Below are 19,114 nucleotides of genomic sequence, written 5' to 3' on the forward strand. Positions count from 1 at the left end.
ACTGAATACTTAAAAATACAACCCTACTTACTTGACACACAGAATACGAACTGGACGGATTGAACGAAGCGTGCGCTTGACTAGAGACGAACAGGACAGTTGAATTTTAAACCTCAATAAAGCAACATCAATTTGTATTAAACTAAGTTAATTAATATTAAAAACCCCTCTTTTATTTAAAACTTCCACATCTAGGATGTGACATTTAGCTGAAATTTCCAAAAAATCGAACAGGTTTTATTAAAACGGATTGTTTGGTATGAAGACTTCATGCTCGATCCAAATTGATTGATCAATTCCGTGCATTTTTCATAACAAACTATCTTCTGAAACAAGCGTGATAAGCCCGAATGAATAAACTCAAGAATTTTATGAAGGTATTCTAGGTTCTAGGAATATATCTTTAGTATATAATATTTATTTTGATTATACCTTAAAGACCAGTAAGGTTATTTTCTAATACCTAATTCAGATCATTTTATCCTCTCTTCTCTATTAAAATTGAGATTCGATGTCAAACAAATCAAGGAATGATCCTCTCCAAGCACTCTGATTCACAGATTGGTCGTTGAACTTAGTTTTTTCGAGTTAATACAGAGAAAAAGATGTTTCAAACCCTCTAACGGAAACGACATTTGATATTAGAGCCGTCGACTGAGTTCTACCCTAAAATTTTCCAACAGCTCACTTGCCATTTTCATCTTGTTACATTCCCCACTGCTACAACAACCACAAAAGCAAGTAGAAAACAACGTAAATACACAAAAAGATATTTCCCACAGTCTGAGATATATCCGAACCACTTTTAAGGGATTACAAGCAATGGGTTACTTCGGGTAAAAAACAGCTTTTCTTTAACAATTTTTTCTAACATAAAAATGAATTATTTTATTAGAATTTTTCACTGTTACAAGTATACGCTATTAACAAGGAAATTCTGAAATTTTTGGAAAAAAATATTTTAAACTCGGCAATTGCGACGCGACTTCCGGTGACCCTGATTGGCAGAATAACTCCTCACAGAAAAAAAGAAAGAAATTTCACAAACATTACATCGTAATGAATTTAAAGGGTGCAAGAGATGAAGAACAATTGCAATTCTCGAACCAACATCGGGTTCACCCGCTAAGAACTCCTTTTTAAAGAAGCCACTAAGCGAGGCATACAAAGAGTCTCCCAAAGTAAACAGGACTTAAGAAAAACAGAATAAGTGGTTTTTTCGGCAAAACCAATTTATTTTATTGAAAATAGTCTCCTTCTTCTTCAATACAGCTTTTTGCACGGTCCGAAAGCATGTCGAACGAGTGTTTCCGTTGCTCGGTATGGCCGCCAGTGTGACGTGCAAGCCCTTCGAATGGCCTCTACCTTTGTATAACGCTTTCCTTTCATTTACAAATGCATTTTTCCGAAAAGAAAGAAGTCGCTCGGTGCCATATCAGGTGAATACGGGGAGTGGTCAATGATTTAAATGTGATTTTTGGTCAAATAATCGGTCACAAGCGTCGATCGATGATACGGATTCTGAGCAATTTTTGGTCGTCAGTCAATTTGTGCGGAACAAACCGTGCACACACCTTTCGTAAGCCCAAATATTCGGTGAAAATGTGATAAATCGATGTTTTGGAGATGTTCAATTCCCTTTCCATGATTTTCAATGAGGGTTTGGGCTGATTTTTGATGAATTCACGCACAGTTTCGATGGAGTTTCCGGTGATCACGATTTTGATTGGCTCACATGTTGATCGTCATTTATGTCCTCACGACCACTATGAAAACGTTAAAACCACCCGTGCTCTCTGCTACGGGATAGGCAATCATCGCCATGAACTTGTTTCATCAATTGAAATGTTTCGGTAAAATTTTTACTAATTTTAAAACAAAATATAATGTTGGCCCTTTGTTCGAAGCTCATTTTCGCACCGATAGCACAAACATACTAACACTTAAAACGTAATAACCTCACTTCCAATTAATGAAATGTCACAAAATTCTCACTGGACAATCGACAAACATAGCAGATTCTAATGCACCAGTCGACGTATAGATGACCACCGGGGGGGCGCTAGATTCAGAATGTCCTTTTTACTTTGGAACGCGCCTTGTATCAGGAAGAAAAAATCAAAGATATCGAAGCCCCCGTTTTAAAAATCTTTGATTGTTTCTTCCTGATTTTAAAAATAAGTGGCTGTCCCTCACTCTATCTAAAGCTGTCTGGCATGCCAAAAATATATGTACTTCATTTAAAAAATTTAGAAAATATTCTAGAAATATTCTAGAAATATCTATCCAAAATATCTATCAAAAATTCTTGAATAGGAATGACATAAATGTTTCGAGAAATATATTATAAAATATTCAGAAAAGCGGAATAAATTACGTCAGGAAGACTTGAATAGAGACCTTTGTATTAATCCAAGTCCAGTAATAAGGAAAAATCTAACCGAATGAACAGAGGTTTCGAACCTTAATTCAAAAACAGGCGCACAATTCGTTGTAAGCTTCCACCACTAGTAACAAAAGGGTTACAATATGTTTTTACTTTTGGAGTTGTGTTCTCCCAAAACAACCAACAACAATAAATCGCGTATTAACGAGAGGACAACACTGTTTGTTCGGCGACATGCAACAAGAATTATGCTATTGCAGTTTGCTCTGCGTGCCACAAAAAACAAAACCTACGCGCCACACCACATTTGCTCTGCAATAACAATAAACCAGCAGCAAACGACAAGCAGCACTTCCAAAGAAAAGAAGGCAGACAAGTAAAAACTTTTTGCTGTGTGAATAATGTCGAAATAGAATCCTGTAAGAGTATTTAGAACGTGGCGAAACAGAATAGAAGTACAAACTTTAATGCAAGCAGCGGAAGAAAATCGCGAAACAATTGTGAACTTTAGTCGTCTGTGACCGCATGCCACAATGCCCTCTTATTCCGAATCCGCGCGCATTTGTCTTTCATGTGTTTAAGTTTGCTTTCGCTCCACACACACACACACGCACAGAGACACTTTAGTTAAAGCGCTCTTGAAGTTTCAATTTATTTCTATAATAGCGCCAATAGAACGACTTTTCATTGTATTTACTTGACATCCGCAGACACACACATATATGAGAGACTATTTATTGTGTGTGTGTGGCTGAGTTACAGATAAAATTCAAGTGCTTGCAAACAGACACACATACACACGGACATATATGTGTGCTTTATATTATTCTTCCACTTGCCTCTATTTATGGTGATAAAATCATCAGTAAGCGGACTTACGTCTGCTTCCGTTATTGCTTTCACCTTTCACGCAGCAATTTTATTGAAATGCACGCTCCTCCTCTAAACTTGCGTTTTAAACTTAATTCCATTGTTGAAGGTATTGAACTTATTTTATGCCGTTATGACTCTTCTGTGGAAAAAATTGTTTTCCGTTAGAATTTCCGCCGACAAAGTTGTATCTTATTTATATAGCAAAGAGCCTCACGCCTTCTGCTGGTCTATCTTCGACGTAATGTTAAAAAGAACATATCTTTATAGACCTTGAAGAAGTGGTTCCTAAATTTATTGTGCATACACCCTTGACATGTTCGTCCGAACGGTCGCATTTTTTTATTCATACTTCGCGCTCAGACACGGTAGGCAAGAGACTTCTGAGTGTTGAGGTTTAAATTTGCAATGTAGAACTAATTCCGAAATCCACATTTAAAAGCGACTTAAATGACCGAACGTCTATTAAGAGACGAATCAAATATGTTACAACAGGACTGCTGCAGCGGAGAACAACCCATGTGACTTGATTACTTAAGAGGTTATAAGAAGTTCCTCAAAAAAAAATTGCCTGTTTTCAATAATTTTAGTTTCACATGAAAGTAAAATTTTTATTCATTTCAGAAAGATGTTGTGAAGTTTCCAAAAGAAAATAAAGTGAAACTTCGATAACTCGTATTTGCAAGGGACCACATTTTAAATACGAGTTATGGAGTTTTTCAAGTTATCAAGTTATACAACTTATAGAGGCAACATACAGAATATACGAATTATAGAGTTTTTTTATTTATTTTTTCAATTTTACATAAAAAACAAGAAATGATTGTACATATTTAAATTTTAAAATATAAAGTGCATATGTTATTCAATCAATATATGTATGGATGTATTTTGTAAATTTGTACAAAATACGGACATTATTTTGGCGTATTTTATCTGTGGCATTATCAACGTTTACAATGTCATTAAAAATAGTGTCTGCAACATTTGATGCCATGAAAAAAAGACGCAAATTTTCAATTGAAGCTTTCGCAACCTTTGTGGAAACTGAGGGAATTTCGAATGTTTCATCGTTTTCATGGTCGATGTTTTCGAAACCCAGAATTTCATCATCATTGGGGCTTCCAGTAATCACCAAATTCAGTCTGCACATTGCTCAAGGGTTTCATTGCAGTGTGGGCGGTGCAATTATATATTATATTATAAAAAATGCGAGTTGTAGAGGCTTTTGATACACATTTTTCAATTTTTGTCTCAAGAAAAATACGAGTTATCAAAGAGAAATACATGCATTTATCGCGAATTTTTCTAGGGACCGAAGAAATACTGTGAAATATCAAGGTTTTTCGCTTATCGAGTTTACGACTTATCGAAGTTTCACTGTATTCAAAACTCTGACATTACGACGTAATTTCCGGAAAAAAGGTTGACAGCAGAACTTATTACCGGATCATCAAAAGTAAAAAGCAGCAAGAAAGAAAAAGCTAAGTTCGGATGTAACCAAATATTTTATTCTCCTGCAATTTGCATGATTTAAAGCAAGTGGTGGCACAACTTTATATTAAAATTCAATATTCATTCTTCAACACAATCGTAAAAGGATTACAATCATTTTTTTGTATATTATTGATTTGACTTTATTTTGTTGTTAAAAAACAGCTTCAACTAGGATATATGTATTTAGCGGCTAAATTCAATATATGTATAATTAGTTGATGAAGAAAACATCTACCAGAACAGAAGAATATATTATATTAGGAATATGAGGTTTAGACCAAGGTGTAGACCAATTCCATTCTAATTCAGCGCTAAAACAGTTTAGGCTATTCAAATTTTAGTAATAATATGACACACTTCAACGGATTGTTATGTACCGAATATGTTTGAAATCAGTCGAGCAGTTCCCGAGATATGTGATTTCACCTAAAAGAGGGCGGCGCCACACCCACCTTCTAATTTTAACAGTAGTCCTACAAAGGCCTCTGGCCATGCTGGATTCAGAATGGTGGAATAGGTCTTCGGTGATAATTGTTTGTCGCGAGCAAATATTTTGGATTGGTAGAAATTATTGAAAAAAGGTCGAGAACTCGAAAAAAGCTGTATGTAGTATATGCAAGTATAAATAGGACCCTATATCTGTCTCGATTAAGTTTAGGTTATGCAAGCAGCCGTTAGGTGAACAAAACTGTTATACTCTGTAGCAACATATTGCAAGGGTATAAATAGGGTGACCACCTTTTCAAGATCTCATTTACGTACACAAAAATGTTTTTTCTTGCCTCTTTCTATAATGATAGTTAGATTACTATAAGTTTATATTATGTACATTATGTACTTTAATTAATGAAAAAACGGTGCTTGCAAATGCAATTTAATTTAATTTGATTTCAATTTATGGTCAAGTTATGGAGAAAGCAGTTTATTTTTCGATATCCAAACTCGTTTTTGCGTACAAATTTCAGCATACTTATATTTGTTTTCGTCGATCTGATTGGCATTTTTGAATGCGTAGTTTTCATTTGATGTAATTTCCTTCAACATTTTATGTTGCAGTTTTAAAAATTCAAAAAATTCCTTACAAGTCATTTTAATGTTGTATCGAACATATAAAAGATCTCGCAATGTTTCGATCTTTATTTGTGATTTTTCATCGTTCCAAATCTGATTGATCAGAGAAATTACTCGTTCAACGGTGGCTGATGTCCCTGGCAAGGAGAGAATATACGATATGATTCTGACCATGTGGTTGTACGGAACCTTCTTTTTGACGAAATGTTGAAAAATTTCAACCCAGCGTTGATCGGTGGGCAGTACCATTTTCTTCCCACGATTGGATTTTCTCTTCGGTTACGAATCTTTCCAAATACGTGAACTAATCGAATAAATCAGTATCGGATGATTCCAGATCAAAATGGTTATTGGTTGCGATATACTTCGCGGTGGTTTCGATAAACTTCCATTGCGGTGGTTGATCAAGCGCACACCAGGCAAAAATCATAATATGGTCTAATTGTTCTTTCCACTTTTCAATATATTTTATACATGATTCTAAGAAAGAAATGAATAAAATCTTTTAAATTGAAAATAAATCTAAATTAATATTCGAACCATAGAATTGACGTGAGAGATCTTGCATCTCTTCTTTTGACACTCTTTCGTCAACAGCAGAAATATATTCCATTTCCTTTTGCACTGTAGCGGACAAAAATGCTTCTTTTTTCCGAGATTCGAGCGATTGGACAAAAAAATTGAATGCATGCCCAACTTCCATTGCATTAATATTGTCGCTTTCCACTGCTTTAACTGTTCTGTTGAAAATAGATGCCTACATAAGAAATTAAAAAGAAAGTTATTGGTGCCTGACACATTTCATTCCCATTAACCGATACTTACTTGATCACGAAGGAAAAGCAGCCACATCTTGGCCCTTGGATCTTCAAAATATAGTAGCAAAGAATTTGGGGTGTTGTGATCTCCCAAAAAATACTCCTTAAGACCATCAAAAATTCTTGATATTGAGTCGACTGATGACAACAAACCTATAAAACAAGTTTAGCTATAACCTATCAGTTTTTTATGTTCCACATCCACGGATTCACAAAATTTTTTCAATTTTGCGACACGCACGGTGAACAAATAGAAATGTGAATAAATTTTGACTACAATCATCTCCACCTCAAAAGGCATTTTGTCGCAAGCTTCTTTTAAAGTATTGTGAACAATATGCGCTGCACATCCAACGCCAATCAATCCAGGATAAAGCTGCTTCAGTTCGCAGAACACATTATTTGTGCCGGTTCGATTAACTTTGCCAAAATTACACGCCGCGTTATCTCCACAAAACGCAACTAGTTTCTTAATTATGTTCAATTTGTTCATAGCGCTATTCAGCAAATTTACAATTATTTCGGAACTTTCTCCATGTGCATCTACCAAGTCTATAATTTTCACATTGACGCCATCCTTTTCCGAAAAGAAGCGAACTAATATCGGAAACATTTTTGTGCTGCCATGATTAGAGGCGTCCGTCAATATAGTGAAGAAATGGCAGTCATTTAAGTCTTTCTGGAGCTGTTGCAATACGAACGGTGCGAACACTCCAGTTCCGATGGCTTCGCATTTCGTTCGCGCACAAGAAAATTTGGACATTGCGAAACAACTCCGAATGATTTTGGAATCGCAATCGGCCGAGCGAAAACTGTGATTAGAACTTATCACTTGAAATGCCCAAACGCCTTCACACGCCGCGATATGGGCATCTGTTCCGGTCAAAGTAGAACTTTTTAAATATCTATTGAGTGTGTGGCTGGACGTGGCAGCGTGCAATGCATTTTGGTGATTTTTTGATTTAATATGCGACTCAATATCTCGGCGACCACTATGCATAATACTTAAACCCGTGTTGCACACTTCGCAAAGGACATCACTTTCGGTCTTCGCTTTCTTAATAAACGAAAATTCTTCGCGCAATTTTTCGTTAAATATATTTACTCCACGTTTTCGTGACATTTTAAAAAAATAATACAACGTACACACACAATAGCGTCGCTTCCACAATATCACCTGTCAGCATAAGTTCCACAAATTGTTAGTAGAAAATACATGAATAACTGTAAATAAGAAGAGCTTTAACATATGTAATTTCTCTTTAACACGAACAAATACAATAAAAGAATTCCACAAATGGCGTTGCCATAATGGCGAGTTTAACATAGTTAAAGCTGGGTGAATATATTTAATTTGCATTAGGGGTATTCATTCCATCGTCACGGGTGGGACACAATTGTATAGCAATTTTTTGTTGTTTTAACACAAATTACGTACATCAATATTCTCCGTTTCAATTTACGTACATTTTCGTGATTTTCGCTAAAGCTTCGGTACACGGTACATGGCTCCAAATTTACGTACTGTACGTGTCATTTACGTACAGGTGGTCAGCATAGGTATAAAAGTACGTCTTTTTACTAAAACCATAAGCTAGGTATGGAACGACGGAAAAAATATAAAAATTATAAAATTATATTTTCAGTAGATGGTTTAACAAATAAATGCAAATTTTGATGAAATTCAATTGATTTTTTAATTGAGTAAAAAAATTCTTGAACATCGCCATAAATCTTTACAACAAAACTTAAGTGATTTTATCTGAACTCGAGCGCGTGAATATACAAAGCTGTGTCGCAAAGACTACTAGTCGGATGAACTTGATAATTTAGGTTAATATTTCAGAAACATTACATAAATAAATAAGACACTTTTTGTTTTTAAAATGTTAAAATACATATTTCCCCTCAAGGTGGAAGGCAAGGTTTAAATTTTTTTAATTTTTTATTTTTCTTAGTCCTTTAAGTTGAAAACCCGGAATTTTCAAAAGCGCTTTCGATGATACCTGGTCGATATATGTTTTTAAGGATGAACTTGAGTTTTTGATTTCGGATTATCACGCACCACGTTATGAATCGTTCGAATCTTGTCGAATTTTTTAAATATTTCTTCGTTAAGATTGTAATAACATCCGAACCGAATCAAAAACAAAGGAAATTTTAGGAAAATACATGAATTGGGCTTTGAATAATATCCGCAAACGTATTTTTCGAATCTAGATTAAATCCACCTCGTGTTGTTTTCACAAATAAGGATCGTTTTCGCATGAAAGTGTTATATAACAACAACCAAAATACAGTTGTCGAAATGGTCATTTTTTTTTTTTTTTAAATCATTGTCGAACTTTTTGTCCTATCCGATACAGCTGCAAAAAATGTTGTAAATAGAAAGTATTTAATGTACAGTACCAAATAAGCATAGCATTTTTTATTATACTCTCACAGCAGATTGGAATAGAGTACCTATAACAGTTCGGTTCACTTAACGACTGCTTGCTACACCTTAAACCGAGCGATCTCTGTATGATGACACGGTGTTGAATTTCGTAAACTGTCTGTCTGTTCGTCCGCCTCTTCCTGCAAGGGATCACTTGAGTAAAAATGTATCTATATCGATAAAAACTCACTGGGTATAAGAAGGTTTGTGTTGCTAATGGGGTTCCGACGCACAAAAAACGCCATCAATCGAAGACTTATAAAAAGTTATAACTTAGCTCCAAATTTAGATACAAAACTTTAATTTGGTACAGCGAATCACAGTAAAAATGAATATATATGGTTTTAAATATTCGCGTCCTTTATAAGGTTTAATCTGCATTTACGTATACGAACCGGTAAAGTCATTTCAGACAACCTTGGAGAGAACAAGTCTTTCTGAATTGTCTTTATAAGATACCGACGTTGAGCAACACCAAATGATCGGACCTCTCTGAACCGTTCGATACTAAACGAGGTTTCAGACAAGGCGACTCCCTTTCGTGCGACTTCCTCAATCTACTCGTGAAGAAAATAATTCGAGCTGCAGATTAAAGCGTACGCCGATGATATTGATATCATTGTCCCCCAGACTGTATGAGGCAGCGAAGCAAATGGGTCTGGTGCTGAACGAGGGCAAGACGGAATATCTCTTGTCATCAAAAAATATCATTCATAAAATCGAAGCTGCAGATAATTTTGCCTATCTTGGAACCAGACTTAGTACCAACAACAATGTCAGCCTGAAATCCAACGCAGAATAATTCTTGCCAACTGGTGCTACTTCGGACTGAGTAGGCAAACTTCTTAATTGACGTACAAAAACCAAATTCACAAGTCACTCACCATCCCTGTCCTACTATATGGTGCAGAGTAATGGACGATGACAACATCTGACGAGTCGATGTTTCGAGATTTTGAAAGGTTCTGCGGAAGATTTATGGTGCTTTGCGCATTGGTAATAAAAAAGATATCTTCTTCTCCTACAAAAAATTTTATTCGCTGAGTTATTTATATTCATAAAATTTCACGAGAAATGTTAGTAGTTTGGAGTGAAACGAGTTTTATGTGTTATATTAAGACAAAAATGATTACCATGGCACTAATACGGCTATAACTTTGAAAATAATTTGAATATTTTCGAATATCTAAACTCGAATGTTTTTTCTTTTTATTTTCTATATCAAAATGAACTTGAAATGGAAATGTGCGCAAACTACGAAATTCTCGGCGAGTCTCTTAGGAGCTAACGTACATTTTTTAAATGAAGATAATAATTATAATAGAGAGGCTACATTAATACAGGCCACATACTTGTTCGGGAGTACATTTCATGGCAGAATGGACTAGTTTGTAAAGTGACGAATGAAAGAGTACGATAATTTATTACCTTAAACTAAAAGTTTCGTCGTTGACATTGCGCATTCCGTCTGTCTCATTCTTGCAATGAAGCGCTGGAAGGAAATAGAAGCACTCTAATCATAGTCAAATTACTCCTTTAGCATTATAATTAGTAATGAGGAGCACGTATTATATTAAGGAAAATTCTACTCAGTCTCAGTGGCGGTATTTCACAGAAAAGGCAATATTTTTCCAATTTTAAAATTTATTTATAGAATTGTGCAACTCAATAAACAGCCAACTAACCAAAGCATCCGCGTAAGAAAATATTTTTGAAATTAAGAAGTTATTGCCTTTAAACTTCCGCAAATTTATGTTGCCAATTAATGTGTAGATATGTATGTACATAAGTGTGTATCTCCTTGAGTAAAATTTAATCTTGATATTGGGTCGCCTATATAAGCATAAACATGCATTAATGTGCAAATGTATGTGTGTGTGTAATCCTATTTACACACACTTGTTATTAATAACGCCCAATCCAACATCTTCCCGGCAGCGCTGCCAACGCCGCGGCTTCTCTTCGCGTGTCTAAATAAGCAAGTTGTTGACATCTTTGAGATTTTCGCGCTGCGACGCGCTCACTTTTCCAATTTTCCGCAATTTTTACGCCTACTCATTTCGTATTGCCAACAACAACTACAACAAGAACGCTGAAGCAGACGCGACACGCTTTGACAACGTCCTTCTTTACACACACATACAAACAAACAAACGGAGATAAATACATTTACTCTCTGCGGATGCGTCAATGCATGCATAGGCGCGCACACACACCCAGCCACATATGCATATACATTCACACATACTTACGTGCATATTCGGGTGTTAATGTATGTATGCACCGCGCGACCTACAAATTGCCAGCAATCAACAAATTGCTCCATTTTCCAAACGTTGCTTACGTGGCGATGCGCGCGACTGCTTCGCCACGCCGTTGTTGTTGTTGGTGACGCACAGCTGGCGCCCACACTCAAGCTGCTTGCATCGACTGTTTATTGTTGTTATTATTTGGCGATTGACTTAACAACTGTTGCTGTTGTTGTTATTTCTGTTGCTGCGATTGTTGTTGCATGCAACAACACTTCTACCGTTATGTCGATTTTGTAATTGTGCACGTTTGACTTGCTTTCGCTGAAATCACAGTCAGTGTTGCTCCCCCACATACATACACAAATACACATACATACACAAATACAATACAATACAAATGTATATACATATATGTATATACACTTCATACACATCCACATACATGTTTATATGTATTTATGCAAATTCATTGATTTTACCCTTGTGTCTATATCTATTGAAGTTGCTTCCTATCTTTTCACATTTGTTGTTTGCACTTTGTTTTCGTTGTTGTTGTTATTGCTGCAGCTGCAGCTGCTTTCTTTTAAACTTGCATTTTCATCTCTATTGTTTGCACATTTGTTTATGCTTGTCAAATGGAACTCGATGAGGCATTGAGCCATGAAAATGGTTAACTGACAACTGTAGAGACAGACAGGCAACAACACCTGCCTATAGACCAATGCAGTGATACGTTCAAAGCAGCATCACAAATAATATGAAAAAGCTGTTATTGACTGTTTTATTATTGGAATGATTTTTTCTTAAATAAATTGCACCAAAAAGCTTCAACATAAAATAAAATTGAAAATAAATTTTTGTAGAAATTTTTTATTTGATTATGGTTTAGCTAACAGGAAGAGGTCTTTGGTTGTATCTCCTTCGTTCTGAAAGCCCAGTGAGGTCGTAAATTCGTATTGTCTAGTGGACAGGAAAACAGGCTGCCGGCGAACGGTCAATCCCATTATGTTCTCTGAAGTCTTTATGTGGTGAAGGGCTCTAGCAAAGACCGCACTGGCTAAGAAACTATAGAGCGTTCAATGAGTGGCGTCATCAGCATGTGTGGTGCACTAAGATTCACTCCAACCATGGCACTTAGCGCCATCTTGCACATATTGCTCATAGACATCGTCGGAAGGCACATGGCTGCGAAAGTTTGTATCAGACTCAGAGAATCTAGGTTCCTAAAAGAACACGTGTCTGATTACTTGAAAATCCTTTCACACTTTTGTGGGTTGGTGGATCTTCCGACTTCCTGGCTATTGCAGTATTCTTCAAGCCGATGGTGCGACCATTAAGGAAGGAGTAGATTTACAGCTCCAGAGTGTAGTGATACACACCTTAAAGCCATTAACGGTGCTTTCAATCTTAATCAAGAAGTGCCTAACGTCACTATCAATAGCATCAAGTGTTTTTGTGATAAGACCATAGCGGGATAGCACAAAATTATAAAGCTAATGAGCTAGCAAGAAAAGGCACTCTAGAATCGCTATTGGTAGAATTGAAGCCGGTGGTCCCGCATCCGCCCGTGTTCTACTACTAGATAGCTGGGATTTGCCAGCGCTGGGCCACCACCGGAACATGCACTGCTGCAAAATCTTTTGGCCCAAGATCGATCGCAGGAGAATTTATGATCGCTCTGCCCGTAGTAAGGCTAGCATCTTCCAAGTAGTGAGACTTTTAACAGACAAACAAACTTTTAATTGACAATCCTGCCAAACGCTGCCCCTGGTTGTCTTCAGACATACCACCGAACTGGCGGGAATGGGAATTAAACGCCTGTGCAAATGGAATCTTGTGTAGAAGTTCACGCAAGTGAGGAAAGTATTCTGATTTCCATTCCCTTGGGAGTGCCCCGAAACGATTTTTTTACATATGGCTCAAGCAGCTCACGATTTCTGCTCTTTGATCAAGTACCCTCTGGGTAGCCTAAGAACATCATCATTTGAAGTTAAGCTAAAGTGAGAGGGCGAAACATCCTCTCCACATGGTTGTGCGCTGGGATTGGGACCCGCCACGTGAAACACGCCCCCAATGCAAAATAGCAACCACCCTCGGATGAGAGACCCCCCTTTTGATGACGACCATGGCAAACGAAATAAGGATTACGAATTGAGGGCATGCACCTGGAATGTCCGGTCCCTTAATTGGGAAATTGTGGCATTTACTACAATGGGCAAATAAAAAAGTACAAATAATAAAAGTACAAAAGTACTCCGTCGCCGAGTACTATCATTCACCCCGGTGAATGAACGTCTAGCCACAATCCGCATCAAAGCGMGGTTCTTCAACATATCGCTGATTTGCGCCAACGCCCCGACGGAAGAGAAGAACGATGTGACCAAAGATGCCTTCTATGAGTGCTTGGAGCGCACTTATGAGAGCTGCCCCCGCCACGTTGTAAAACTCGTGCTTGTCGACTTTAACGCCAGGTCGGTAAATTCAGCCTCCACGAGGAAACATCCCCCAGAAGTAGTGCTCGAAAATTCTATGAAAAAATTCGGTGGCTAACAGATTGTTTCAAAACCGGTGCATACTCTTGTAGAACCCAAAAGTGATCTAGTGACCGATGCCCAGATACTTAAATTATGGAGGGAACACTTCTCCAGCCTATTGAATGGCAGTGAACGTATAACACCAGGAGAAGGCGAACCCGATTCCCCAATCGACTACGATGGAGCAGACGTTCTTTTGTCGGGCTATGAAGAATTACGAATAGCAATTACCCGTCTGAAAAACAGCAACGCAACGGGGGCCGATGGATAGCCGGCCGAGCTATTCAAACACGGCGAAGGACTGATAAAGAGCATGCAACAGCTTCTTTGTGAAATATGGTCGAATGAAAGCATTGGAGTTTAAGTGTGATCTACCTAATTCACAAAAAGGGAGACTCCACAATCTGCGCCAACTACCGTGGGATAAGTCTCCTCAACTTCAACCATTGCTTCGTCGATTTAAAAGCTGCATTCGATAGCACGAAAAGTAGCTGCCTTTATGCCGCGATATCTGAATTAGGTATCCCCCATCAAACAAACAGTCGTTGCACAACAATATCAGCCTGGAAATTCAACGCAGGATAATTCTTGTAACAGGTAAAGGTTGAGAAGTAAAGTCCTCTCTCGACAAACAAAAACCAAACTCTATAAGTCACTCATAATTCCCATCTTGCTATATGGTGCAGAGGATTGGACGATGACAAAGTTCTGCGAAAGATTTATGGTCATTTGCGCGTTGGCCACGGCGAATATCGCATTCGATGGAACGATGAGCTGTACGAGACATACGACGACATTGACATAGTTCAGCGAATTAAAAGACAGCGGCTACGCTGGCTAGGTCATGTTGTCGGAATGGACGAAAACACTCCTGCTCTGCAAGTAGTGGATGCAGTACCCGCCGGGGGAAGCAGAGGAAGAGGAAGACCTCAACTCCGGAAGGACCAAGTGGAGAAGGACCTGGCTACGCTTGGAATATACAATTGGAATGCAATTGGCGCCACGTATAGAGAAAAGAAGAAACGACTGGCGCACTGTTGTTAACTCGGCTATAATTGCGTAAGCGGTGTCTACGCCAGTAAAGAAGAAGAAGAAATGTTTATTGGCTACTAAACGTTTTGCTAATTTATAAGTTCGAACAAAAGAGTTCTTCTTTCCATGGCTTCACAAAGGACTCCATGTAGCAGTCCACGTGCGAACTTTGATTAGCCATATAACCTAGCATAACCCTAGGGTCTAATAAAAAAATTAAATATATAATAATCAACCTTAGGTTTACAAAGGTATTTCGCTTAAACTCATTTATTCAATGTAGGCCTAGAAATTATATAGATATAACCTACAAAAAACTTAATTAATTTCATCATGTATCCCCTTAAACTGCTCATCGCACCTTATTAAATGGAACCATTGCTAAAAAGTCTATCGTATTTTATAAAATAGTATTCACATGTTTGTACATATGTATTTATGTATTTTTAATAAAGAATAACTAACCTGCTACATAAAGATGTGAAGAAAGCACATATTATTGTTGGTTTCCGGGTTTGTCCGGAAAGTAATGGGACTCAGACGATTACAGAAAGTTATTGAAATAATCGTTACAATTCTTTAAAAACTTTCAAAATAAACTCATTCTGCGTCGATGCGGCGATGCGGCGATGCCAGCGCGAATTCCAAGTATTGAGTCGTCACGGAAGGCATTCTCCGGAATAGCCTTGCGAGTAGAGGTGTATTCTGCTTGGATCCCCTCTGTGGTCTCAAAACGCTCACAAAACACGATTACTCGAAAAATTATAAAGCTCCACAATAAAACGCGAAAATGTTTAAATATATTGGTAATACGGATCACATCAGAGAGGGCCTCGTAGAAAAATTTAGAAAGAGTTTGCCTGGCCTTTCCCTTTAATAGGCGTTATATACAAGTTTCTCAAACCATTCAAGCTCATTATATTGGACTTGCTTAGAGCAAGTCTTTTCAGCATTGCCTTCGAAAGTGCAAAACAGGCTGAAGATTAGAATTCCACCCACACTCTCCATACAACTTTTATGTTGATAACTACTTAAACCAGATACAAAAAGGGTCAATATTACTCCTATCTTCTGTATATCTAATATAGTAATATCAAATTCTGTATATATTTAGATTAACTATAATTACATATCGCAAATATGTCAAATGTGTTACACCTGCTCCGTATACTATGTGAATGCAATTTTTTGTATAGCATTTACTTGGAATATCATCTTTTCACAAAATTGAGAAAAACCTAAATTTGTTTAGTATTTGGGTGGCAAACCTTTATTTTTTATTAACAGCCTTCACTATTTGAGGCATACTATTCAAACAAATATCATCATTATTTTTAAATCTGGATCATTTAGGCACACATCTTTTTTATACTCTCGCAACAAAGTTGCTAAAGAGAGTATTATAGTTTGGTTCACATAACGGTTGTTTGTAAGTCCTAAAACTAAAAGAGTCAGATATAGGGTTATATATAGAAAAGTGATCAGGGTGACGAGTAGAGTTGAAATCCGGATATCTGTCTGTCCGTCCGTCTCTCCGTCCGTCCTTGCAAGCTGTAAATTGCCCGCCTAGGGCAATATATTGATATGCAAGTTGTGAAGAACATCAGTCGTTCGTCGGGAGGTGTGGCAAGGCACCATCTTGAAGAACATTGGTGTACTGCTCACTATTCTTCCTTCCCTCAACAAAATAAATTGACCTTCCACCAATATGCAGTCCCATTACATTGGCGGGATATTTTACCGTTTTTTGAATGCAGTTCYCCACATAACGTTCACACGGTCTATATCGCACACATTGAATGGTTTCTGTCACTGCTTCTAGCCGGCATTCGTCGCTAAAGTTAAGCTTTGTTAAGGAGAAAATCATGATAAATAGCATGGCAACTTTGAGTGGGGGACTTTCGGGGACGTTGACAACTTTTTATGTTTACCTTGTTTCAGTCCACCTTTGTGCAGTTCTGATGGAGTTTGACCCTTGTCACTCGTTGATTTTTTCATTCGCTTGATCAATTTTGATTTCTTTGCTGAAGGCGGTTTTTACGTTTTTTTCTGAAAAGAGGCTTCTTTGCGATATTTTTACATGGGCATCACTTAGGTTCTTTTAAATTTCCCTAGCTGGTTTGCTATGTGATTACAGAGCGAACCTCATTATTTTAAAGCGAATGCGCTCAGACATTTTCCCATTTTGGGCAGCATTTTGCCGCATACTTGTGAGACCAACGGTGCAATATTTGAATGTGTGCCCATTTTTCGCCACTCGAGTAACAGTAGCTGCACTTACTACGATTTTTTTATTATTTTTCTGTGGGATGTGCTTTTATCTATTAAAAGCGCTTTGGGCTTTCTTTGATCCGAGTTTGTCCGATTTTTCGCCCAGCAAGCAATGCGTTGTATATATTTTCGTTATTATAAAAAACCCTATGCCAAATATGTTGGTCATAGTGTGATTTTTATATTTATTTAACTGCTTGTAAATACGTTATCTTGTATATCTAAGCAATGTCAAAAGATATTGAAATCAAATCAGACCTCTCACTGCAATAATTTACCCTATCTAATGATTTTCGACTTCCCACCTGACCTTAAGTCGGTTAGTCTGGTCAATGTGTGTTATACATATTAATTAAAGTAAGTGGACAAGTTTAAAAATGACCACTTAAATTAGAATGGAATTAGTCTCTTGATCCTTTGGCCTAAGACTCCCCAATATAATGAATTCCGGTCATCTGGTTGACGACTTTCACATCAATTTAGCCTCTTCGCTTGAATTTACATCACGTATATCTCATTTCAAGATGACTTTAATATAATTTTTGCTAGTGCAAATTATGACAAGTATATAGCAATAAAATTAAATGAGCTATGACATTCAAAATATTTTAATAAGACAATTTGTTTACTATTCACAATTTCGTCGAACATTGAATCTTGAATGCAGGGTGGCTGATAAATTTTGCTACATTAATTATGGAATTCATTTTTCTTTTTTTCAAGTTAAAGCTCATTCAATTTTATTAAATATAGCTTAATTAGTTTTAAAAATAATGGAATTTAAATGCTCCCCCCCCTGCTCGTTGATGCATGTGCGGCATCTTACCAAAAAGTTGTTCATTACTGCTTGGAGAGTTGAGACAGGAATAGCCGCAATTGTTTCTYGAATGGATTGCCTTAGTTCATTCAAATTTGTTGGTTTTGCTTTGTAGACTTCSWGTTTGCAATAACCCCACAAGAAAAAGTCAGGTGCAGTAAGGTCAGGCGACCTGGGTGGCCAACAGAATGTGGAGTTTCTGGATATCAGCTAATTGGAAAATTTTTGTCGCAATTCTCTCATAATAGGTTGGGCTATGTGAGGAGCTGCACCATCTTGCTGAAACCACACAGAGTTGAAAGAAATTCTCATGCGGCGTAATTCTGGATAGRAAAACTCTCTCAACATGCTCAAGTAACGGTCTCCAGTAACCGTAACGGTGTGACCGTTTTCTTCGAAGGAGTAGGGCCCGACAATGCAGCGTGATGAAACTGCACACCACACTGTGACACGAAGTGGATGCAATTCCGTCTCACGGAGTATCTGTAGGTTGGAAGCACTCCATATTCGACAATTTTGTTTGTTTATGTTGCCGTTTAAATCGAATTGGGCCTCGTCAGACATGAAAAGACAGTTCAACATGTTTCCAAACTCTTCCGCCATTTGAGCATCTTCTGGTAAAATTCCAAGCGAGTTGGCCATTTGAATTTTATATGGGAATAAGTCCAAATCTTTGTGCATAATTGACTGTAATGACTGTGTGCTTACACCCATTTGAGCAGATAAGCTTCTTGTCGAAAAACGAGGAATATTTTGATTGGCAGCAGCTACAGCAGCGATTGTTTCCTCCATTCGAACTGAAGGGTTTCGATGGTAAGGTCTTCTGTTGACTGTCCCATGCTCGGCAAAAAAGTCTCATTATGGTCCATCTGCTCGGAGGATTGCCGCCAAACGTGCGCCTATACTCTCTTTGAACCGAAACTACGGACTCCAGTGCGTGATATCCAAATCGTGCGGACAATCCAAATTCTTGTTTCAGTATCCCAGTTATCCATTATTTTTAAATGTAAAAGTCAATCTGCAAAATAAAATAAAAATTAACCAGATTCATTAAATAGAAAAAAAGTTATTTAATTTTTTTTTTTTTTTTTTTTTTTCATCAGCCATCCTGTATTTGCGCAACATTTTT

Source organism: Bactrocera latifrons, unplaced genomic scaffold (genome assembly GCF_001853355.1).
Source record: "Bactrocera latifrons isolate USDA-ARS-PBARC rearing strain unplaced genomic scaffold, ASM185335v1 scaffold_97, whole genome shotgun sequence".
NCBI classification, from domain to species: Eukaryota; Metazoa; Arthropoda; class Insecta; order Diptera; family Tephritidae; genus Bactrocera; species Bactrocera latifrons.